Raw genomic sequence first — 24369 nt, 5'->3', positions numbered from 1 at the left:
GCCTCAAACATGCCTCATGCTGGCTGCTGATTGGTACTGTTTGTTGTTTCGTAATTCTAAATAGTATAATCAACTCATTCAACCACTTTATTGATAGTTTCCCCCCGATTTCATAGCATGCATCGGAGAAGGATTTGATTGGCGCCCTTTTAACGCATTCCGCTTCATTGACCCCGACGATGAGGCAGGTGCTAAAAGATTGTTTAATGGATGAACAGCCGCATACACAAACTGCACAGCGGCGAATCCACGATACACACCGCGCCCCATCCACGGCCATGAGAGGGAATGACTGCGTCGGCACGAGGGCCAACCCGTTCCATATGGTTGCAGACTGCCAGCGAGATGCAGTGGTGCATCGGTTCGGTCGATTACCGGTTATCAGAAATCATCGCCTGCCGTGGCCGTGCCCGTGCATCGGGTGGGAAGATTGCTACCGTGCGATATACCGGTTTGCCTTGAGGCGTCGGGACCACAGCGAGATTGAATCGGCGGCGACGGTGGCGACGGCGATGAACTACATTCGGTCATTCGGAACTCGGATCTCTCGAGGCTGTGGATTCCACCCAGTCTTGGGGAGCGTGTTTGTTAGGGCCCGGGCTTGGCATATCGAGTGGGAGAGGTGCGATACATGGTTATGAATGGCACGGTTTGTGAGGTGGCTAATGTCTGCACCCATCACTGTGTGCAGTTGTGTGCAAAAGCAAAAAAACCCGGCTTGCGCTCACATACACACACACCCATCTTGCAATTGCACTTGCACTTGTCCCGCTACATTGCACCACACCATTTAAAGTGGAGCTGGCCGAGATCGATTGGCCGGGTTGTGGCGGTGTATGGGCCCTCTTTCCACCAGAGACACCCACTTGCAGTGTGCACTCCCCACTGCGGATGGCGTCGGCTCCATGTGTGCTGATATCATTGCTGAACTATTTTTACAAGTCGCCACTCGCTGCTGCTGCTGCTGTGGGGTCTGGTGGCGGTTTGCATACAGCAGTGTATGGTGCCCCCCGTGCTCTTGTACCAGCTTCGATGGTCGATTGAAGGTTGAAAAGTTTGCTGCTGCTGCTGCTGCTGTTTGTTCGAATGTTTCACCTTGCTTTATTCCGACGCCTTCGCAGCAAATACGCAAGACGCCCAATCGGCCAAAGCACCCAGTACACCCGGGGGCGGACGAATTGGTTTTCGATCCACGCGTGTGTGTGTGAGTGTGTGAGTGTATCACTTCGCCCGCCGTGCTTGGTTAGTGGTGGCCGTAAAACGGAAAGGAAGCAAATCCTACGCGCTTCGTCGCTCGAATCCGCTCGGCTAATCTTGCAATAGAGCTCCCCAATGGGAGGCCAGGTTTATAGCGGCGAGGCGGACGTTGGATGAATGGATCGGTCGTAGATGGGCAAAGGTATAAATGTCAGCTCCATTCGGCATTCGGACGGTTGATTGGTTCGAGCGGAAGCGGTTTTACACTGGATCCAGTTATTCATCATTTGCCTCGGTAATGAATTTTATGAATGAAACCTGTCGCGGATAAACAAGGGGGAGAGCTTTCAGATTCATGTTACACGTTTTGTTTGCTGGTGGGCGATCATTAGATGTAAAATAGTTTGAATATGAGTAGTCCATCCTCTATCCGCCATTTAATTGAGCACGATAAAAACACGGGAGATAAGGTGTCGTGTACACGCGCGCTCGGGACGGATGACGATGAGTTGGAAGCCGTATGCAGCCCGTTGGTGACATTCTTTCGTATGAAAGAAAACTCTCGCCAGTAGGTTCCATCACCCACTGTACATGCATCCCTGTCCCATCACTTGCTGGGAGCAATCTGGTGAAAATTGTACTACTGCTGGAATGCTGTGTGTATGTGGCATTCGGCGTGGCTTTCCCCGGGAGAAAGCAGTAGCAGAAGCAGAATCAGCCCCACAAGTGCACTCACAGGCAGGCACCGATGTCAATCAGATACATCGGCGTCGAAATGTTGAGGTGGAGTCCTACAACACCATCTCCGCACCACTGACTGCATTACAAACCACTACTGACCACCGTGTGGTGGTTCGCCCTTTTTTGGCAAGTAACGGTGCGAAGTATGTGGGCAAGTGTGCAACATGATGGAACGGGTTTTCGTGTTTGTGCCCCCCTTCTCATGCTGCATTCCAACCGAATGCACTCTTGCCTTGATTGTCGCCAGGAGGTTTTTAAAGCTCCAAACTGCATCAAACATTAAACAGAGGAGGCTTTGGGTTCTAAGTTATCTTTTGAGGGTTCTCAGACCGTTTCAAACTTTACCTCCAAAAGGCGCTATACCACCAAAAACAGAAGATTAAGCACAAAATGCGAATGCGATGCGAATAAAAACAATTAGCCGTCATCAGCAGCATTTGTCTGTTTTTGCCATCAACACTTGTGGCCCGGGTTTGGGTTTCGATGAGCGCATCACGCGGCATCCCCTTCTACATGCGATCGTCGTCACCGTCATCATCATCATCATCGTCATCGTCATCATGTTTGTCGGCCGCGGTCGGCTTTTGCACGAACGATCGTCGCAATCGGGTTTCCGTCGTCGGTGGGTCGTCGGGCCCCCGATCGCTCGCGGAATGCTCAGTCGCGAGCGCAAACTCAATTTGAACGATCACGTTGCCGGAACCGGTACACGCTTTAGTTAGCGGGTTAGTTGCTTGCTGATTTTTTTCCCTCTTTTACTTCTCCGGGGGTTTTCTTTTTGGTGTTTTGTGTGTGTGTGTGTGTGTGTGTGTATGTGACAGGGTTGCTAAAGAGCATCAAAGAAGGTGGTTGGAAGAATTGTGTGCAAACGGAACCAGCTCATTTGCTTACTCCTTGATCCTCCTACCCTTACTTGCTGTGTGTGATCTTACTTTTTTCAAATGTAATAGTGTGCAGTTGTATGAATCTTCTTCTTTTGTTTGTGCGTGCAAAAAAACACATAATTAGAAACGGTATTTGAATGTGTGGTGCATTACCTTCAAGCAAAATTGGCATACAATGTCCTTCAAGGAGCGAAAAAGTGCTCTTATTGTTGGATGGTTGGAAGGCAACGAGTGCACCAGATTGCTCCGAACGAAACGTGGCATCCTTGAAAGTGGGAACAAAAGTGAGAAGAGAAAAAAAACAGCGGGTTGAACCTGTTATTGGAGGATAAAGCGAATGCATGTATTTCTGTGTGTGCGTGTTTATTTTGGAGTGAAAAATATTGTAGTTTAAGTTATCGTTGTTTCTTGTCGATCCTTTTTTTTATCATTGAATCAGCAAAGCGTAAGGGAAGCCAACGTTAGACCTCCCAGATCCTCCCAGGGTGGATCTTTTGCGTGCTCTGTTTCATCCCATTTTCGCTGACGTCAGATTAATTTCGTAAATGATCCGCGCTTAATTCAATTACCAACCAAGTGTTCCGTTCCCGCTTATGTTCATCCTGTAGCTTAGAAGATCTGTTCAAAAATACTTCGTTTTGTTTTAGTGCCTTTAATAATCGACAAATAAGTTGTGCATTTGGTGCTGAGTGTGGAAGATTGAATACGTCCGGTGGCGTGTGGCCAAATGTTCCTAAGGCTACATGAAAAATCACCGATTTCTATCCCTTTTTTTTTTCTTAGAAGCAGTTCTGCAATCCCCAACGAACGAACGTCTCAGTGTTCGGGCGGGGGCCCACCTATTGGTAAACATCAAGTGTGTGGCAACATCGGATCTCTCGCTACTAGTGTATTTATAACATAAAAATATTATCCCCCCGGTGTGTGTGCCAAGCAAGGTTTGTGTGTGTGTGCGCGTTTTTTGAAACATAATTTCGCGCCCACAACATCGCCCCCAAATCGCCAGCGAAGTTCGTTCTACTCCTACTTATCGAATTGTGTGCCGCGGTGGTGGTGGTTTCACAGTTTGTGCTGGTAGTAATAGTAGTAGTAGTAGTAGTAGACGCAGCAGCTCGAACTGATCGAAATAACCTCGAAAGATCGCGCAGAGCACCGGTAAACGACGCGGGGCGCGCGGTACCTCCCACTCGAAGAGCAAGGCACCAGCAGCAGCATCCTTGTAAGTAGTGTGCTCCTTTCGACCTCCTCCTCCCCCACTGTGCGGCTAGGTTAGCGGCACGTTGCTCTCTCACGCTCTCCCTTGCTCCCTTATCCATTGGCGTTTTGGCGTGGCGCCCCCGCAAACAGTTTCTGTCAGTTTTGCCACTTTTAAGATCGGACTGATGAAGGACCGGGGACGATTCGATACGATCGCGCGTGTGGAGAGCAGCCGTGAGGGTAACGTTTGCATGGGTGTTGATTGTAGCAGCGGTGCCGTGCCCTCTCCTTTACGTGGAGGAGTGCGCTGAGCAGTGGGTTAATTGGATTGTGTGGAGGTTGTGTGAACGGTGAAGGTTACGGTGAGTGCACAACATCTCTCACGTCTCTCTGTGCGGTACAGCTGCTACTGGATGTGCTGTTGCGATAGTCTTCAACTGAGTCGGTAGACACGAATTGCCCGAGGTAGCTCTCAGAAGATCAAAATTGATCCCTCGTCTGAAACAGGAGCTGAAAAGCACGTGACTTCCGATCCGATCGATCGATCCCAAACCAAACCGTGGTGCACCGTGGTGAAAGATTTATCTTTAGCCGTGACGTCAAGCATGATCATCTGGCAAATCGGCAAGAGGCCCTCGAAATGTCTTGCTTCTCAGAACTCGAAGTGAATCACGAACGTAAACCCACATGAGTAATAAGGTCTTTGGCGCTCACCATTTTCGGTTCACCACGGCTGCCCTGTGCAATTGCGCTGCTGCTTTGCTGCTGCCACGTCACGCTCTTCTAGAGAAACGTTGCCAGTTTGCTCGCATGATTTCTCGCGTGGTGGTGGTGATCATAACGAAGGCCCTTGATGGTCTTTCGTCGCATCCGGCTAACCAGTTTCGTACTCCAACAGTGTGTCCCCATCCCCGGTCTCGTTCGTTCGCGATCATTTCGCGATCGCAGGTGTATGGTTTTGTTTTGTTTTCCTACTCTCTTTCAACTCTCGAAGCTTATTTTTATGTCACTTATGTCCGGTCCCGGCAGTGGGGAGCATAAAAAACCGTCGTCCCCGTGTTGTGTCCTTCGCTTTCGCCATATTACATCAACGGGAAGATTGTATCTCTCGGGGGTTTTGCTGTTTTTTTATCGTCGTTTTCATTAGGCAGCGCATTTCGTTGTTGTTGCACGAGAGTGTGTTGTTTGCGAAACCAAACCTACCACTACCTCTTGGGGGAGGGTTTTCGAGAATGCCCCGGTGTAGTCCCTGTGTAGCTGTCAACTTTCTTTAATAAGGGAACGTGGAAATTAAAGAGAATTTATATTCGGCTCATGCAAAGCACACACACAGCTAGCACACCAGGTTTAGGGGCAAACCGGAATCGCGAGCTAACTTGTTTTTCTGTCTTCTGTCCGCACACAAAACAGCGGAATAAGTTTCAACATCATCATTCTGCTTTTTCGGTGGTATTTCAGTATCAGAAAAATCACAGTTTTGTGTTTTTTAAGAAATCGTTGCTCACACATGCTGGATAAGTTTTTTTTTCGGGGCGCGCAACTGTGCAGCTCTCCGTTTCTATGCTAAAAATAGAGGTTTCGATCGTGTTCGAACGCAACCACCAAGCCGACGAGTGTTGTGCGGTCATTTCATATCGCAAGGCCGGTAGCTCTCTCACTCTCTCCGCGGTGTTTTGTTGCAATATTGGCCACATCTGGTCGGATCCGGTGAGTTACAGAGGGAGCAAACCGTGATATTGTGCTTGAAAAAGTACGATCTGTGTTGTGAAACAAATGGTCAGAAATTTAGAAGGATGTGGATTGCATCATTGTATCGAACTTTGTACCGGCATTAGCATTACCACCCTCAGGGACGTTTTCATCGATCATCATCTTTGGGTGTAACGAATGACTTCAAACAGACGATGATAATGATGCCGTCTATCACTATATCCATCTTGATTTGAAATCTGCTGAAGTCTAAACCGTAGGAGGAGGATCTGTTGTCATATATCCATCACGTTATAGGTTGTGTCTTGCTTGTCGTGATCAAAGACTGTTGTTTTTAATGCATTTTCTGGTAACAGACACACGCACGACACGGTATCGGTATCGTTTTATATTTAGAACTACGACTTCTCCTTGTGTAGACATCTGTAATGTCTTGATGTGTGTTCGTCCGTGATGCATTGCGATGTGCATCTTCAGAAGAGAGTTAATGTGCTGGCGATGGATTTATTTAAGTGATCATGTTTTGAGTAGACACTGCAAACGCGCTACAGTGTGGCTAAAGCATTTCTAACGAAAGACAGGGCGTAGACAACTTCACTGTTTTGTTTATCTCAGATATCAGGTTTATCTTGCTGTCGTCGACTCTTATCGCGCACAGTCCAATGCTACTCCAACCGCCTGCTATGGTGGAGACCGGTTTATCAGCATAACAGGTTGCTCACCTGTGCTTATCTCTCAACAATCGAGCACAAACGTCGAGATGGAGACCTCACCCTAGCACGATCGGAACGTTAGTTTCGCCTTTGCGGTCGCGTCAAATATCAGCAACGAGTTGTTGATGCATCGTTCCTTCGCTTTGTCGCCCGTTGCTCGTGAGTATATATAAGCTCGTGTATCACTTACTCAGCAGATTGGCCATCAGAACCGAACCTAATGGCGTTGTGTGGTGGTGGTGGTAGGGCAATTAGCTTTCATTGTCATGCGAGCACGCGCGAGATCGACGCGTCCGACGCGGGCGGGTGACTCTAAGGGCAACACCAAACACAAACGCTGTGGCGAGATATAACAACCACGCCAAACGAATGTTTCTCCCGCACGTCTCGCGAAGCGTTCCGACTCCGAATTCACTTGACCAACAGACAACAACAGATCGGATGTATATTACCTCATCGTGCGATCTTCCTGGGGCAAAGTCACACTTTGTCGGAGCGATCTCGCGCTAACTTCTATGCGTCCGCATCGCTTCGCTAATTGGTAAGGTTAATTTAGCGCTCACAGTGCGGCATCAGCAGTGTCAGCCTCCCATGATCATGACGTCATGTTGGGTTGTTGTGGACGCTCCTTCGGGTGTTGTCCTTGTGGCGGGGCGAGTTTTAGTGCTGAGGTTTTGGTTGTCGTTTTTTGCTGCCGCTTTGTTTGCTGCAGGAAACGGCACCAATACACCAGCTCGGCAATGTTGTCCAAAAATGGGACCCAACCTGACTTGAGAAACCTTCTGCGTGAGAGTGTGTTTGTGTATGTTTTTCGTACTTCCGCTCCATCGCTACGTTTATTGGTATTCAATCATACACACTTATTCGTTTATTCACGGACACCATTTATGGTGTCACCCTCCCGCGTGTTCTTCTCCTCTTTTGGGGGGTTTTATATGTATGTATTTGTGTGTGTGGGGAATAGTTAAAATAATCTCCAAGCATTTGCTGTGGCTGCTGCTGCTGCTGCTGGATCTTCTGTGGATGGGGACGCAAATAAGGAGGCCCCAGCCAGCGTGCCAGCGTTGTCTTGATTGCCTTGCGCCGCATTCTAATATGGGGAGTATGTGTGTGTGGGTACGGGAGAGCGATCTGTTAGAATAATAAACATAACCTAATTTTATCTCGGTAACGTCAGCCGAACGAACGGACGGACAATGGCAACCGTGACGCTGATTGGAAAACAGCAGCAGCAGCAGCAGCAGCAGAAGCAAGAGTAGAGCACGAAAAAAGGCAACCGCAAAATGCTTGATCATTTGCATCGAATGTCGATTCCTCCAGTCCATTGCCATTGTGTTTGCGTCTCTTCACGGCTCTGAGCACGTCTTACGCGATCTTGCCAAACCAAATCGGGAAAGGTGTAAACATATAAGCGCGCGCCTCTTTCCCTTCTCGTGTTCTGACCGTATTCTTATCCATTGTAGCGTGAAAAGGGTGTAGTCTCGTGGGGGTTTTTGGTAGCGAATGCTTGCAGAATATGGCACCCGTCGAAAGATGATTTAGGTTTGGTTTATTTGAGCGGGTAAATGGTAAAGTAAACAAACCAGAGTGCGTGAATTAAATTATGAGCTGCCGCGTGAATCTGAGCGAAATTAGTTAGTGGCCAAGAAAAGAGGTCATCGAGTCGATAACTTAGCACCTACCCCCCCGATGGAGCTTAAGTCTAAGCCTAAGAAATGTCAAGTGAATATTTTACGATCAGTCTGGCGCCACCAGGTCCCAACTCCCCCCGATTCCTCCAGTGTTGTCCACTGTGTGTGTGTCTGTGTTGGAACCGGTGGATCGCAGTAATGTTGTCTATAAAAGGCAGCCAGTAGTACCCCGCGTTGGTCAGAATCGGCTGAGAAGGTTCGTCTATTAGAAACACTTACACCGGGCGGCCGGGAGAGTCCATCGAGAGTCGGCCATGCATGCACACGAAGCGCACAAATCGATTGAGCTAAATGGGGCCAGTCTCAATTGGCGTTGGTGCAACGGCAGTGCATCGAGCAGCTTGGTAGTAGCACCCCAATGATACTGATTTGTCCAAGTAGTCATCAGGCACACACACATACTCACGACACTGGTTGTGAATACTTAATTTATGATTGTTTGCACACGCGGCTCGATAGGTGCCGAATGGACTTTGGCTCTTTGGAGAGAGAAAAACGCGTTTTCTGTGGGGGATTGCGCAAGCTCTCGGAAGTAGCGGAAGAGGAGGTTCCTTCGGGTGGGAGTGTATTTTTGTAAATTTTCCCCCGGATGTGTGGGTCTGTGTGTATGTTTGAGTTTTTCTCGTATTTTCCGCGTTCGTAGCTCGTTCACTCAGTTTGTGCTTGCGTTTTGCAGAGTCAGCGGGGCACGCGCACAGGTTTCGAATTCTTGTAGCGGCTTCTACACGCCAAGGGTGGTGCTAGTGCTGGTGGGATTTGTGACCCACCCCGGTGCAGCGTATGCATTTTTGTTACCGTTTGTTTACAGAGCAGAGTCCAATGAGCTCTGATGTTGGGGGGGGGAAGCAGTTTGCGTATGTGCTGGGCGCGGGCGCATTTTGTTGTTTGCCATGAGTGTCTTCAGGCTCTGTTGAGGTGTGTAAGAGAGGTGTTGTTGATACATTCGTCTGTTTGCTTCGTCGTGTGGTTTGTTTGGCTTTTTGTTGAAAGTTCTCTATCTACATTCCTTTAGCGTATGGAACGTGAAGTCGATGAAGTTGTATCGCACGATTGGGAGTGGTTGGTGATCTTGGCTTTGCAGCAAAATACCTTCAACACACGTTCTTGTTTGACTTTTTATTATCACTCGAATACTCTACCAGAGAGTGAGACGGAGAGAGGACCTTCAGAGCGATTGCCCAGAGTTACCAACCCCTGATAAGACCTTCACAGCACATTGGGGCTACCTTCTGAAGAACTCCCGCTTAACTTGATTAGTGTGTGCCGGCATTAAACTGCCGCTCGCGGATCGTTTACCGTCGTTCAAGCATCTAAGGGTCGTCCACCATCAATCTTAACTTGTGTACGGACACTGACACTGAAGTGGTGGTGTGTTGCGCTTGCGGCGAAGAATTAGATCCACCGGCCTATAGTGAGGGACAACCATTACAACCTGACGGCGATGCGTTGAATATGCGACCCTGGACGACGTCACCTCTCTGCTTCCTTTCCTGGTGCGGCTCTTTCGGTGGGTTTTGCTGGCAGGACGTAAACGGATGGCGCAATGTTTGTGCTGACTGTGCATACTAAAAATAAGCATCGTGCGCACACCTAGCTTGCGCGCCAAACACACTCGTAGCTTGGAGTCGCGGATATAAATTTTGCACCGCATTAGCAAACACTCTCCTCCCCGTTCCCCGGGTTTGGGTTGGTTGTTGATCGGGAGGACGTTTCTTCTTTCTGCGCCTATCTTCATGGCTGCGTGCAAAATCGACAGCTGAAGTTGACGATTAAGGGGAAAACGATGCCACCACCAACACAGCAGTGAAATCTCAAGACAGGAAGGAAGCATGTTTTGGTACAAATGATTGGTGTGTGATTTATGCGTTGAAGTTGGCAGTTGACATAAGGAAAAGCAAGACGTAAATCATACCACACTTTATGTGACGTAAATCAGTGCGATTGTGAAACCAGTGCTACCTCTCTACCTGTGTGGCATTCGTTGAAGCGGAAAAAATATTTAATTAATGACGGGGTTTTAAACTCTCACAGTCTGTTGTAATCATAAAATAACGTTTATGATGTTTTGTATAGAGTCTCCACGCGGAGTGACTGTTAATATGTGCACCATATGTGCGACCAGTGGGCAATCTATCAGCGTTGGATGGTGTGTGCAAGCCAAAATCTTCTCATTTCTAACCAAACAGATCGTAATTTTTCGGCTTATGTCAAATTTGGATTTGTATTTTTACCCCCAAAGAGGTCCCCAGAGCTTGTATTACATTTCTCTTTGCCAGTGGTCCCCCACGAAACAGATTATGACCAAATCGCACACGAACGTGCATGTTAATCCTGCGCGCACACTCCGGCTGTTTGTGCCTTAGAGGAGGTTTTTTTCTGTCTACGCACCATTGCTAGCGCTAACGAACAACGATCGTTTTGCAATGTCTTTGCTGGTTCCACGCGACCCAAACGCATTCACACCGATGGGTAGGCGGATGGGTTTTATCTACCAACTCCATACAGAGACAGATTGGTTATGTTTCCGTTCCGTTGTCACATTGTAAGTAGCGGCCGAGGCACGGTGCATGTTTGGAAACAGGAGACACACTGTTGGTAGGAGGATGAAGTATCACTTCATTTCAATCTCGTCTCCGATAGACACCGTGTAGAGAGGAAGGGATGTTTGGGTATTGGTCGCGCGCGTGTGGATCGCATTGCATGCATCCCCTCGATCGATCGGATCGGATGTGATCAATGCAGTGCTGTGATCAATCGCCCTTACAAAAGGTGTTGCTCAGTGTGTTCCTGCTTGAATATCCCAACGCCTCCGTGATACGATTGGGCGAAACGAACATGTAAAGATAGGAAAGAAAGTAAAAGCAACAATGTGTAGGTGGTTTGATGATCGTGTCGTCTTCGAGCACGGCAGGACGTCACACAGCTCGGATTGTAATTTACGATCAAAAGTGAAACAAAACAACATTCAAACCACCTACCAAAAACACGAACCGATGTTACCGATATCGATGTTACCGCTTTTCAATATTCATGGGGCGCCTCATAGACAGCGAGAGAGAAGTGATCGAGATCGTAAGAAAAAGCTATTTGGGGTTTGTTTGAAGATTGAATCGCCTCACCTTTATCTTCCGGGAGATGCAGAGCAAACAAATTATGCATATTATCGATCGACAGTCGTGCGTGGAGCTGCAGTGTGACAATCTAGAGTAAACAGAACCCACCAACGGTTTCTGACACAAATAAAACCTTCTCCTACTCGAACGCGCGCAACCGCTTGAATATGAATGATTTGGCAATCGTGTAAAGGGTGTGGTGCCCTTTTGAAGTGTGTTCCACTTAGCTGATATGTCTGTGTGTGTGTCTGTGTGCAACTGACAGATGAATCACTTCGAGGCGTCTCGAAGACGCCGCCGACGCTGCGATGAACAACACAGTGTGCTGTGTCGCGATCGACAAGTAAGTTGTGCCAAAAGAGATGTCGCCCTAATTGCCACAGTGGTGAGGAGATCCTCATATTGACGTAGTGTTGAGCAGAAGATGAGCTGCCAAGAAGCAATGAGAAAAAAATAGGGAAAACCAAGACGACCAACAAAACGCGAGGAAGTGTGGCACAGCTTCACCTTTGAGTTCACATTAAGGCGATCCTCGCGCGCTGTTGTAGCAGTAGAACAGCGTTAAAGTCCTCGTCACCGAGGATGACGAATCTTTTCTCGAGACAGCTGTTTGTTTGTGCACAGACGATGGCCCGAGGGCATGTCTTAAAATTATCCTCGAGAAGCTCGAGACAGCCAAACGCTTTGCCCGCTCCCAGACGGTGAGTTTAGTCATCATCGTCGCCATCCAAGTAATGAGACACGACACGTTGGTGCGATGTTATATGGGGGGATCGCTAGCTACCAGAGCGCGGGGCGGCACGTACGCAGGAAGGCTCGATGTGTTGATGCCAATTTTAAGTGTTGGATCGCTTTGTTGTTATTATTTAATGACCCACATCGTAAAGTTTCCACCCCCAGCCGCATTGTGATAAGTGTGATGGAATTCCCTCACGTACGTATGGGGGGGCGACTGTACGGCGTTGGCATTATTGACTCTTTGTTTTCAGTTCCGTTTCGTTACGATAGGAGTTAAGACGCTAAAAGACAAAAAGAGGTTGGAGGACCAGTTCCGCTCTTTTTGTTGATTTAAAACGATGTACAAATATAGTGATTTGTAGAAGGGACCCTGTGGCTGCAGCAATTGTGAAGTTGTCTGCATGTTGGTTGAATTATATTTGTCATTGATTTATTACCATCCTGGCCATCACTTTCATGCAGAGCCGTTACAGTCTCTTCGTGGCATGGCTTTCATTAGACGCACGCACATGTTTGGCTTCTCAACGAAGATGCATTCATTCGCGGGTAAAAGTAATTTGTTAAACTGAAGGGTAAGCAGGATCTGATAAAATCAGTCCGTAAGTGAGAGCAAGATGGGGTCGAAACCACCATCCGCAGCATCGAGCACACAGGCACAACCGGAACAACGAAACGATTGAAACGCGGTGAGCCGAAAGATTGGTGGAAAGCAAACGAAAAAAAAGGTTGTTTTTTGCAAACACACATATTTGGAATGCAGTTCGATGCATCTACCTTGTGGAATGCAAGAACACTTAACACCATTTCACGCTGGGGCGCGTACGAACAAATCCTCAACCCTCTGGGGGTCAGAAATGTGCCGCCAGTGTTGTGTCTTTATTTTGCATTCCCTAAGCTCTCAGGAACAGTTTTTTCGTTTCTTTACCCTTTGAGAATTTCCTCCCGAAGTTCAATCGTTGTTGAAATATTTTTAAATTCCACCTCCAAGAGTGGAAATTGCAGGCGAAGCAAACGAGGCGCGAACGGAGGCACTTTCACACCCGCTGCCCTGCCCCCTCGGGATCAGGCGCATTAAAACGTCAAACACTTTGAATAGATTTTCCGCAACTGCATTGGTTGCAGTTCGTGTGAAAATTATGTGTTTATTGGTTGCCATGCTCTGTGTGTATTGTAGAGAGTGTACACTCTATCGCCTGGACATAAAACCTTCCCCGTCATGATGTGGAGGCGTTGCTGCTGCTGCCGCTGCCGCTCGGCATGTTTTAGTCATTTTCACTTACAATGTCGCAATGTGTCGGTTATTTAGGTTAATATGTTTTCCACAACAGTTGTGCGCGGCCTCGAGTGTGTGTGTGTGTGTGTGTGTGTGATTGATGCGCTGCGTTGGAAAATGCAACATAATTGACTGTAGTTGTTGTAGCATTGGTGGTTTAAAAATACACTCCGCAAACTGATTCACAATTCAAGGAAATTGTGTATCTTTGCGCATCCGCGTATCTCTGATCGATGCATCAGACCAGAGAGGAGAGTCACTGTGCTCTGGGGTAGGGGTTTCAATATTTGTGCGATTGTAAACATTGAGTTAATTTTATTTGCAAATACATAAATAAACAGGAAGTGTTATTGCCCAAGTGGGGCGAGTGCGTGATTCAACGCCAAAACGTCTGGAAGGAGTTCTCAAGTTTACGATATTTTTCACTCTTTTATGATTTATTTACTGATTTATTCATACAATGTACTCTTCAAGAGATTCGATGTTGTGAAATAATAATATGCTCTCTGATAACTCTGAGCACGCAATAACGACTTAAAGCTGTATTTAAAGAGCTCTGCCCTGTTTGCGGACAGTAAGTACAGCTGCAACCCATTACTTTGGATGGTGCTGCTCGTGTGATCGCTAATCGCGGGGGTATGGTAAAAGCAGATGATGTTTGATCTTTCCCGCCTTTGCTGAAGACTAGCGGGGTTTAAAGGAGTGTCACAATTTACACCACGTTTGTTGCCCATCAGCGAATCGTTTTCACAAGTCCGGTCGCGCATTGACTTTGTAAGAATTGCGCAAATTGTCGCGAATTCTTCATCGCCACTCGTCGTAAACAATTGATTATCAGAGGCAAGGGAAGAAATCCCTTTCCCTAACAGTGTGAGTTTAGTGGAGAGTGATGTACGGTTACCTTGCGCAAGGATATTTGGGAAACAATTCATATTTTCATCCCATGTACTGTGTACCGTAGTAGACGGCTAGTACGAAGGGGCGAGCACATAATTCATTTATCACGTTGCGATAGACGCATTTAGCGAGACCCGTTCGATCGACCCTTTTCGTTCGCATTCCTTCGCTACTTTGCCAAACTGGGAGGTTCGCTCGTTCGTCTTGTGTGTGTGTAAAACCAATAAATAGTGCCGTGTGCGCCAGACAACAGAGGCTTCCACTGTGAAAGAGAGTAATAATGCGTGTACAGAAAAGGTTTACATGCTCTTGCATTCAGCTGGAAGAAGCTGTTCAGAACTTAGACTGTGTAGGCGTGTATTTTTTGTAATGTACTTCGATGCGATGTCTAAAACTGGGCCCCTTGGTTGTGCTGAAATTACCGTGAATCTACTTACCGGGGGCTGGTGGTACCTTACGCCCGTAACGTGCCATAATCGGAGCTCCATCGACGCGTTGATGAAAGAATGCTCGTGGCCAGAAGGGGTAAAGGATGCTGTTGCCATCATCCAAGTCGACCGCCAAACCTCCAAACAGGAGAGGCACAGGACACTCGGGTATCGAGACCACGCCAAAGGAAGGAAGCATTTTTCGTGGAGCAAAACGGAAACACAGCATCTCCCTCCGTGAAGGTAGCGGAAGTTGTTGACGATAGGATGCGATGCGGCGATGGTGGTAGCCGCTGTGGAGATTTTCCCATCCAGAGTATCATCAGCCCTTGCATCCGTTGGAACCCAAGCGTTGTGTCTGCTGCTTGGCGTGGAAAACAAGCTCCTCTATGGGCGCAAAGCCGAGGGATAATGCCCATCTTCCGTGGGTTGGAACGACACGAGAGAGAAAAAAAACACACACACAGCACCGTTCGCATACCCCCGCCAGAGAGGAGTGTACCTTTTCCTTCTCCAGCAGCCCTATCTTCTCCCCATCTGTGATGGAGCTGGTGTGGCTGCGCACGTGTGTGTGTGAGTGTGGGAAGAAGGAAAATAGGGAGAATCCTTGGCGCCCGCCAGTCGGACGCCAGGACGATTTTTGTCGATCTCCCGGCACGCGCTGTACGGTGGAGTTTATGGAGCTCTCTGCTCTGTATGTACAGCAGCCTGCCTGCCTGCCCGCCTGTCTGCCACCCTATTCCCTTGCTTGCTGCATTATGTGCTGCTCCCTTTTAACCCCGACAGCCTGAGTTCTACCCCCCCCCTCCCCCCATCCCTGTTCAATTGCTTCTCTTTTATTTCTTGGAGAGCTTTCGGAGAATCCGTTGGTGTAAAGTATATCCATTTGAAGTCGTCCTTGCGACGAGATGGCACGCTTTGTCGCTGGGGCGGGCGAGGCGGCGGTTTTTTGCGCTCATCTTATGTCCCGTTTTGTTGCCATCCTCTGCATGCGTGCCGTTGCGTTCGGAAGGATGGGAGCACGAGCTTTTCCTCTGCAGAACGATTTTCACAGCTTCACAACAGGAGCAAAGCACGGAAGCAGCAGCAGCAGCAGCAGCAGCAGGAGTATGAGGTCAAAAAGTTTGCCACTTGGTTGCTTCTGTTCTCTTTCATCTTACTCTGCTGGCAAGACTACCGTCGAGGGGAACTGATTTTTTATGTACCACAGCGTGGTTTCGATTGAGCGTGGCGTGTGACACCTTATTCTTAGAATTGTATTGTAATTTAATGAGGTAAAGCGGTGCGCTGTGGTTACGCCAGTGTTTGATCGCTATTGAGCGACGGTTAGGGTGGTGTAATAGTTCCCTGAAACACCTCCCCACCCAACGCCGTTCCTCCAAACTTGATGCTTGAAAATACGATCAATTGAACACTTTAAGACTAATATCTACTCGTTTTCTTCTCTCTTCTCTTTGCAGAGTAACAACATCCAGTCGAACGAAACAGTCCCGAGCGGAAAACAGTCCCCTCTAATCAACATTTAAAGTCAAACAGCTGCTTCTTATCAGTCAAACGCGTTTCTTTCAGTCCCCACAAACGACTACTTACTACTAACGACCGATAAGCAATAATTAGTCAGTAGCAATCGCTCAAACTCTATCTATCTCTCTCCCTCTCTGCTGCACCCTTGTGCTGCAGCGAAACGAAACGACAAAACAGGGCGCGAAAAGAACGAGCGTATATTATTTTAGTGTGTGTGTATAGTTTACGTGTTTTTAGTGCTTCCATATCGAGATCGACAAATAACTCTTACTACTGGTACGCGTTTGCCAACGAAAAACAAAAGAGCCAGCCCCCACATATCATCATAAATCAACCTATGCGCAAAGGATTGTGCACGGGCAAGCAGCAGGCAGACGGCAGTGGTTACGGAGCGGTTTTTACGCATTACTAACGGTAAGTGATTTTTTGGAGCTGCAAGATCCGTACGGATTTCTCGGCCGTCCTTATCACGGCATCAGTAATTGAGTTGCGATAAATTGCTATTTTTCCTGTGACAGTGTCACGTGTGGCACAAGCTGGGTGAGCTTGGACTTGTGTTAAATAGTTGTTGTTATACTTTTAGGGCCCCAAACGCTTCTCGCTCTCGGTATACAATGCGTGCCTGCAGTGTATGCTGTTATGTACAATGGTGACAAGTAAACGCACCCGATGGGAAGAAGAATTAACCGAGAGTGTAACTAAAGTACAGGCTCCACGCGGGTAGTAGTAGCTGGCAACACAATTTATCTGGCGCCAATTGGTCGCGCCACTAGTATGGCTGGCTCCCGGAATTTCTCCCCTTCTGTACCGTGGTGTGGTGGTGATGGTGGTCGGGATAACATTCCACTGCACAACGACCGCGCGCAGCAGGAGCAGGTTGAAAATCCAACAACGTCTACTACCAACGATTTGCTAGTGAGATACGCTTAAAACACGGCGCCTTTGGAACAGGCCAAAGACTTGCTGAAGACTTCAGAAATTGAAGAAATGTGAAAAACTGTTTTCAATCCGCAGTATTCATTCTTGGGTTCATAATTCCCCATGGTCCTGGAGTTCGCCCTCGCGGTGTCATTGACGCCATTAGACATGGGTAAAAGCTTGCACACTTTGCCAAGTATGACCCGCACGAACGGGGACGGCCTGGTGACTCTGACGGTCAATCAGGAGAGTTAGTATGTGATTGCAGTTATGATGAATTGTGCGAATCAAAACATCTCATTTGATGACCACTCGAGATGACCTTTGACGTTCCAACAACCCCCAACGGGGGAAGGTGTTCATCCCCGACACCAGCTGCATCCACCGATACCAGAGCGGTATCAACATAGCGACAATGAAATAGAAAAGCCCCCCAAAGAAGTGGGGTGGAAAAGCTCTGTGCGCCCACGAATACACGAATTGCACGGATAGCTGTTTTTGGGAGAGATATTTGAGGTTAGTTTCTGCTTAGCAAGCATAGGAGAGCGCACTCTCACACAGTGTGTCACATGCCTCGCAGAAGCACCCCGTCCGTAACGATTTATTATCCATTTGATTTTGAATTTCCTTCTTGGATAAAACTTATCCCAAATGTCGGCTTCGGGAAAATCGCGTGAAAATGTATCACCCTAAAAGTGGTATTGAGTGTGTGTGGGTAAGCGTTTTTGGAAGCGTAGGACGACGAAAGTGCTTACGAGGTGCGGTGTGTGTGTGTGGGTCCTTATGTAATGGAAGTGTATTACATAGCCACGTGTACGTGTGGCATTGCTGTAGGGTGCAATGGGTGAAACAGGAACATACAAAAAAACTGACAGAACCAACCGTAAGAGGGTGGTTGTGTGTGTGCACGAGGGTACAAACACATACATACACGTAGAGTAGTACTGTTCCCCTCGTTTGAAATGGGTTTTTTGGGTTCGTTGGAAGGATATGCGCGGGTGCTAGGGTGGTGTACGCTATTGTACGCTCGATACGGTGGTGCGTATACTGGTGAAGCATGCTCATTGCGCCTGTGTAGGAATGGGCCAGATGGGGTGTACTAACACTACCAAACAGCAGACTCCGCCGCCTCACAACGACATCGATCCCTGCAGAGTTGTGGTTGTGTTTGCGCTTGCGTTTGTCTCTTCGTCCTTTCACTCTACGGCTCGTATCTCTCGCTCTCTCTCTGTCAGAGGAAAATTCGATGTTTATGGTGTGCTGTCGGATCTTCCTCTCGCTTTCTCTTTCTCGGCCGAAAGTCGTTTTGCTCGATGTTTCCGTCGGTCCAGAGGGGACTAAGTAAATAACACCGATTCCGAAGCCCGACCAGAGGGAAGCGATTCCTGCTCCTGTGGCAACCGACCTTGCCACGGACGGAGCACAGAACCTTTCGTCGGCAACCGTCGGCGGTGGGCTAACGTCATTCTAAGCTTAGCCGTTGTCAGGATCGGACGGAAGCCGCCGCTGTGTCGGACACCACCGCCGGCCGAACCTGCTCGTTCGCGAAGTCGCGCACGACGAGGACTTGCGGTGCACTGGAGGAGTCGGAGATGGGTGGTGATGGTGGGTAGAGGAAGGTAGTCGCTGTCGCCATCGCTCGCGCGAGACCAGCCGGTCAATGGACGCTGGCAGCAGTTTGTAGTCGTGCTCCGGCCGTGCCGCGGGCAAGTCGTCGCAATCGCAATAGGATCCGCTGTGAAAGCTCAGGGGATCATCACCAACCGCCCCGAACAACGGCGCTGGAGATGGCGTTGGTGCCAGGCGCTGTGAAGAGTAGTTACCGGGCAGAAAGGAAGAGTTGCAGTGTGAACAGTTGCAGTGTGTAAATCAAGGAACAATGAACGATTGCAGTGTGCAAGTTGTTGTGCAGGTAGACGCGACAGACCGTAGTAGTAGTAGTATACCGTTTTGGAAGCATTTCCGTCCGTTATCTGTTTTCGATTGTTTTTTTTTCTTCTAAACACTGTCCTGTGTTAGTTCTCACAAAGTGCCTCCAGTAGCCGACAGTGCTTTTCCGTACTACCCACACCGTGTATGCCTTTTCAAAAAAACACTCGAAAAACACGTTAGAAAGTCAGAGTGGCGTGATCGCTCACAGTTTGATATGGTCAAACCACCACGAACCCTGAATGTTAAGTTTTATCGCGTCGTTACGAGTCGTTTGAAGCGATGAGATCCAGGATCTTCAACGTAAGGTTGAGTTTTCGTTTGTAACTGTTTTGCGGTAATTTTCGTTTGCCACACAAGTGTACTTAAGACTCGGCTCGAAAAGTCGGCAACTTAGTTAGTTTTTTTTTATTGTTGTTGTTGTCCGCGACTTAGTCCGCGACATAGACCCCTCTACGATTACGGCGTTGCGAGAACGCAAGCACTTCTTCGCGCAAACTTTGAACGCGGCGGTGATCGCGGTGAAATTTCTTCGCTACAAAACTTTTGGAGTTGTGTGATTGTATGTGTGCGCGTGTGTGTTTATGTTTTCTGGCATCCCAAGCCTCCTCCCGTCCAGCTGCTAGAAACGTGAGTGTCTATGGTCTTCCTTTTTTCACCATTCGTTTTGGTTTTTGGAGAATAGTTTTCGCAGCACAAGAGCAAAGAATTGCGCGCTGCTGCGCGCGTATTCTGAAGCGAGGCTGTGAAAAACTTTTGTCCAAAGCCCGAAAATCCTTATCTTCTTCTTCGTCGTCGTATGTGTGGAAGCGTGTGTTGTTGGAGAAGGATTCGTGTGTACTAAGGGAGGGTAAAGCTGTATCCAATTTCATTTGATTGTGGCTCGAGAGCACAGAAGTTGTCCGTTAATTTGGGGCTGTTCTGAGGTGTTTAGCTGTTTTAGCGGAGGCAAGGAATTTGCTTTTGATAGTTTTATAGCGAGTGTTGGATAAAGTTGGAGCTACACAGAAAGCATAGGATATCACTGCGTTAGTCTTGAAGAGCGAAGAAAGCTGTTATGTTACAGATAATTTTAAAGCCTTTGGTTTAGAGTTTGTTATTCCATTTATCAAACTGCCATAGTAATTTACAAAACATAATTCAGGCGAAGCGCAATAGCGACCATAAATGCCCATCCATCAGCAGCAGAGAACCCACCGGGTGTTCTGGTTCTGGTTCTCTTGCGCTCCGATGAAAGTGTCACGTCACGTGGCAGGCGAACTGGAAAGTTGTGTTCGACTTTTCGGCCGACTTCCACCTCTGTGGTGATTTTGAAGTCATTCAAACGCGCTTTTACATACACTAACACCCGCACCCCTCCCCCCGGAGTATGTGTGCCTATCACGAATGTGCGTTTGCTGCTGGAAATAAAGGACGCTGCAAACGTTCGCGCCTCCTCTCCCAAGCACCGCTGCATAAAATCCAACGAGGCAAAAGTTTTGAATAGATGAAGGGAGAAATCATCTTCACGCCAACATGATCCTTTTCATTCCGTTGCATCCCTTTCCTTTCTCCCATCCTTGCATCTCTCTCTCTCTGTTTAGGTGCTGGTAGGGTCGGTTTCTCCCTTTTTTTTGCGACCGTAATTCGATCGCAGAACCCGATCGCGCAGGGTGAAACCACTGTCCATCCACTGTGATTGTGTGGCTCCGTGACCGGGATAGGGTGGGTGTTGGGTCAACCCGGCAGGCAGGCAGGCAGGCAGGAAGACCCTCTTAAAAGGAGGCAACTGTAAGTGGTAAACTTTTCCCTCCGGGTTTTTGACTTTGTGCGGGAAGTTAAACCGGCTGGAAGTCGATTGTTCTCGTGATTGCGGGCTTTGGGGCTTGATGTGAAGGGTGGTTTTGTGTCTGTGTGTGTGTGTTACTTGGGTCGTTTTATCAGACTCACGAGGAACTAGGAAAAAAACACCTCCTGACCAACTGTCTATGAAATGGTCGCTTTTTTTCGAACGCACACAGCTCTTCGTGCTTGAAAGCGCAAAGCTGTGAAAGGGAAAGGAATACTTTAGCAGAGTGTTTATGATAGTTAGCACAAAAAAAAAATCCCCCAAAAAAGTGGGAAAAAGTCTTCAAAATCTACCAGCCTGAGCCTGTGCCGGAGACTTTAATTACGTTTGCAAAGTTTTGCATCGGAACAGTGCAGCGAAGAACCGCTAATGGGTGAATGCATTTGGATGAGTTTCGCCAGATATGTGCGCATACACTTTCGGGGGGCAATGTTGTTCTACATTTGCCCCAAAAATCAACCACAAAACTGGAGAAACTTTCACAGCTTGAAAGCGTATTTTTTATTCTCCTTTTTTTCACCAAAATACCACTCATTTACATGATTTTGGTGCCTTTTTTCTACTATTCAATCCAATCCTCTACACCGGAAAATTCCAATTCTGCATGGTGGTGCAACGTGTAGGCGTGTGAGGTGTGTTTTTTTTTTGCAGAAAACGATAAAAAATGAGGATAATTCTATAACAAAAAAAGGAAAAACACATTTTCATTTCACCAAGCTCTGCTGCGGGGTCGGAAAACGAGAGACGGAGAAAGGGAAGAAAGGGGTCAGTCGGATTGTTTCGGGGAAGTTTTTTCGGGGCCCCAAACCCCCAAACCACATTGAATCACGTGGCGAATGTGGATATACAGTGCAGGAAGAGTACAAAATTGTATGTGAACTGGTAGAAAAAAGGGATAATCAGAAAAAATCAGGATGAGAAGGAAAAAACCCCTTTCCGTGTGTGTGTGTATTTTTCAGTTTTTTCTTCCATTTTGTGTTGGTATTCCGATCCAATAACGATGCTCGGCTGGGAACATGGCTGGGTTAGCAGTTTTTTTTCTGCAAGCCTCCAAAACAGCGGCAACTAATTTACGAAATTTAATAAAACTTTCGCACGCCTTTTTTTTTGGGGGTGGGCAGGAAGGACTTTGGAGTGAAAGCAGGTTAAAGAGGAGGGAAGCGGAAGCTAGCACAACGGTGAAAAATATTCTAACAAATGGATTTAGCCGAGAAGACATTTGCAAAAGGAAGGAAAGAGTAGTGCCACCACGCGTTTGCTACTTGAAACCGCGCAAGAGGTATTAGGAGGCCAGTAGGCATTTTCCGGAATTTCTGTAAACCCCCCACAGTAACACACGCAACAACATACGATGGCGAAGAACGGCTTAAGGCGGTGGTGGGGTCATTCCACTTCCCAAATAAAAGGTGTGCTCCTCTATCGCTATGTCTGTTTTCTGTCTTTTTTTCTGTCGCGACAACGAACCTATAATAGGCACCAGAGAAAGGAAGGGAGAGGAAGCCACACAACTATTCGACGCGCACACTTTGTCCCACATCGATTCCGTGACGTCCACCAACAACTACAACAACAACAACAACGAGCCCCAAAAGCTGCAGAGTGCCTTCAATATATTCGTTCCGTTGTTGTTATAGCGCGTTTGTTGATCGCAAGCTGTTAGACAGCTGGCCACCAGGACGACGGTGGCCTTGTTGCAAAAAACCCCCCGGAATTCCCGCGAGCAGCCTTTCCGGATCCGCAAAAAGGCCCCAATTTTGCACCTACCACCACACAAACGTGCCTTTCGTTATTGAGCCGTTCGTTTTTTGTTGGTTCTGTTTTGTTTCGGTAACTTCATTTTGTTGGAGTGGGGGAGTACTGCGAGGACACATCTTCTCGCAGCTCGCAAATCCCTTCTCTCTCTCTCTATCTCTCGGCCGCGATCTCCTAACTCTCCTACACGCTCGCGCGCGTCTGTTGCGGTTTTTTGCCTGGACGAGTTGATGCAGAGCAACCAGCGCAATCACAGGCACAGGCACACACTCACTACTCACAACAGTGTGTTTGCTGCCTGCCCACCGTTCAACATCGCAAGTAGGCGCCGCCGTTGCGCCCCGCAGCAGTAGAGCAACAGGACGCGGACAGGCAAGACGTTCCCGGTTTGTGCCTTGGGTATTTTCGAACGCTTCTAAGTTCCTCGCACGGACGACGCCAAAGTCCTCTCACATCCGTGCGCTACCCCTCCGTGTGTGTGTGTATGTGTGTGTGCATTTGACCCGTGTGTCGGTGTGCGTGTGTTAATAGTTATAATAGACATTTTGCTGTAAGAAATTCGTCCGGAGACAGAGAGGGATCTCAGGATGGAGCAACTGGTGCCGACAGACGACGACGTGGACGACTGGTAAGTTGTGTATTTGGAAGGTAGCACCCTGCTTCTATTAGAGGATCCTGTTTCAGGGGAGAAGTTCTGCGAGGTGGCTCTAACAGTGCAGATTATGCTCAGCCTGCTACGATTCTCCATTGCTGGAAAACTACTTCAGCAATCGTCCATAAACAACTGGCAAAGAGTGTGGTGTGGTTAAGAAGCATCGCACGGTAGTTGTTTCCCTGCGGCTGAGAGAAAACAGCCCGGCAAAACACAATCGATGGTTTAATTTATCATTTCCTACGGCACCACCACCGGCTAACCAGGTTGAAGGATTTTGTAGCTCCAGTGGAGTGCCGTTAGCCACAGCAATAGCAACCATTTGTATTAATTTTTATGTCGCTTCTCAGCCCCACAAGAAGTTGCTGAGGTGTAAACCTGATTTGTAGGTGAATAATCGACAAGAATTGGCAAAAAGTGGGGTTGAGATCCTTAAGCAAGTCCTTTAGCAGTAAGCATTTAAGTTAAGAGTAAGAGGAATATAACCAGAACCAGATGAATGTAGCTCCAGTATGTAGATGGTTGTTTGGTGGAATTTCCTAACCCTATCCATTTCTCTAAACGCAACATTCCAACCTAATTTTGCAGAACCGATGCTACGCATTCACATTATCGCTGCCAACTCAGAGAACTGCGCGGTCACGATGGGATTGTGCAAAATTCAATGAAAGCATTTGAAACTTCCACCTACCGACCAGACCAAATAGCACACAACACGTGCAAATGAAAAGCGTACGACCTTTTGAACCTACAATTACTTCACTAAAAAGGGGGGGAGAGGAGGAATGTAGCTCTCCAGTGGACGCAGAAGCACTTTCGGAGTAGCTCTTGCTGTTGTCGGCGGGTTCGGTTACCGTCGTCCGCAAGGAATGTTCGCGGCATTCGAAACGCCTGTTTGGTGTGACAGTTGGAGCTTCGGTGGTCGAGGCTTGCCTACTAGTTGTACTAGAGATATTTTAGAGAAGGTTGGGTTTTTGTAGTAGAGTTGGCTTCGATTTTTCCCTAAATAGAGAGCACCACCGAACACAGCCGAGCCTCGGTTCCTGGTGGTTAGAGGAGGACTTAAAAATCGATTTTTATCGTTACACTTTTGTTGACAGGGTGCAGACCATGTTCAGTTCATAGCTTCAAGCGAATGGGGAAAGCAGCTTGAGATCCGTTAGACAGTCCACAATGCAAACCAC

At 47.9% G+C, this 24369-nt stretch overlaps 1 protein-coding gene across 11 annotated transcripts in view; it reads left to right on the top strand.

Annotated features, from left to right (window-relative positions):
* LOC120947460 (talin-2) overlaps positions 1-24369 on the top strand; it is a 58424-nt gene that overhangs the window by 1987 nt on the left and 32068 nt on the right. For 4 of the 11 annotated variants that reach the window (XM_049606454.1, XM_040362802.2, XM_049606456.1 and 1 more), the window contains exon 2: positions 16043-16520. The gene's annotated coding sequence lies outside the window, so the exon portion shown is untranslated. Of the gene's footprint in view, positions 1-2551; positions 2664-3605; positions 4042-6475; positions 6602-16042; positions 16521-18433; positions 19584-22254; positions 23162-24369 lie in introns of those variants that run through there. The other 7 variants (XM_040362801.2, XM_040362806.2, XM_040362804.2 and 4 more) reach the window with 7 other exon arrangements.

The sequence above is a fragment of the Anopheles coluzzii genome, chromosome 2, assembly GCF_943734685.1.
Source record: "Anopheles coluzzii chromosome 2, AcolN3, whole genome shotgun sequence".
Lineage (NCBI taxonomy): Eukaryota > Metazoa > Arthropoda > Insecta > Diptera > Culicidae > Anopheles > Anopheles coluzzii.
This window is presented reverse-complemented; position numbering and strand designations above follow the sequence as displayed.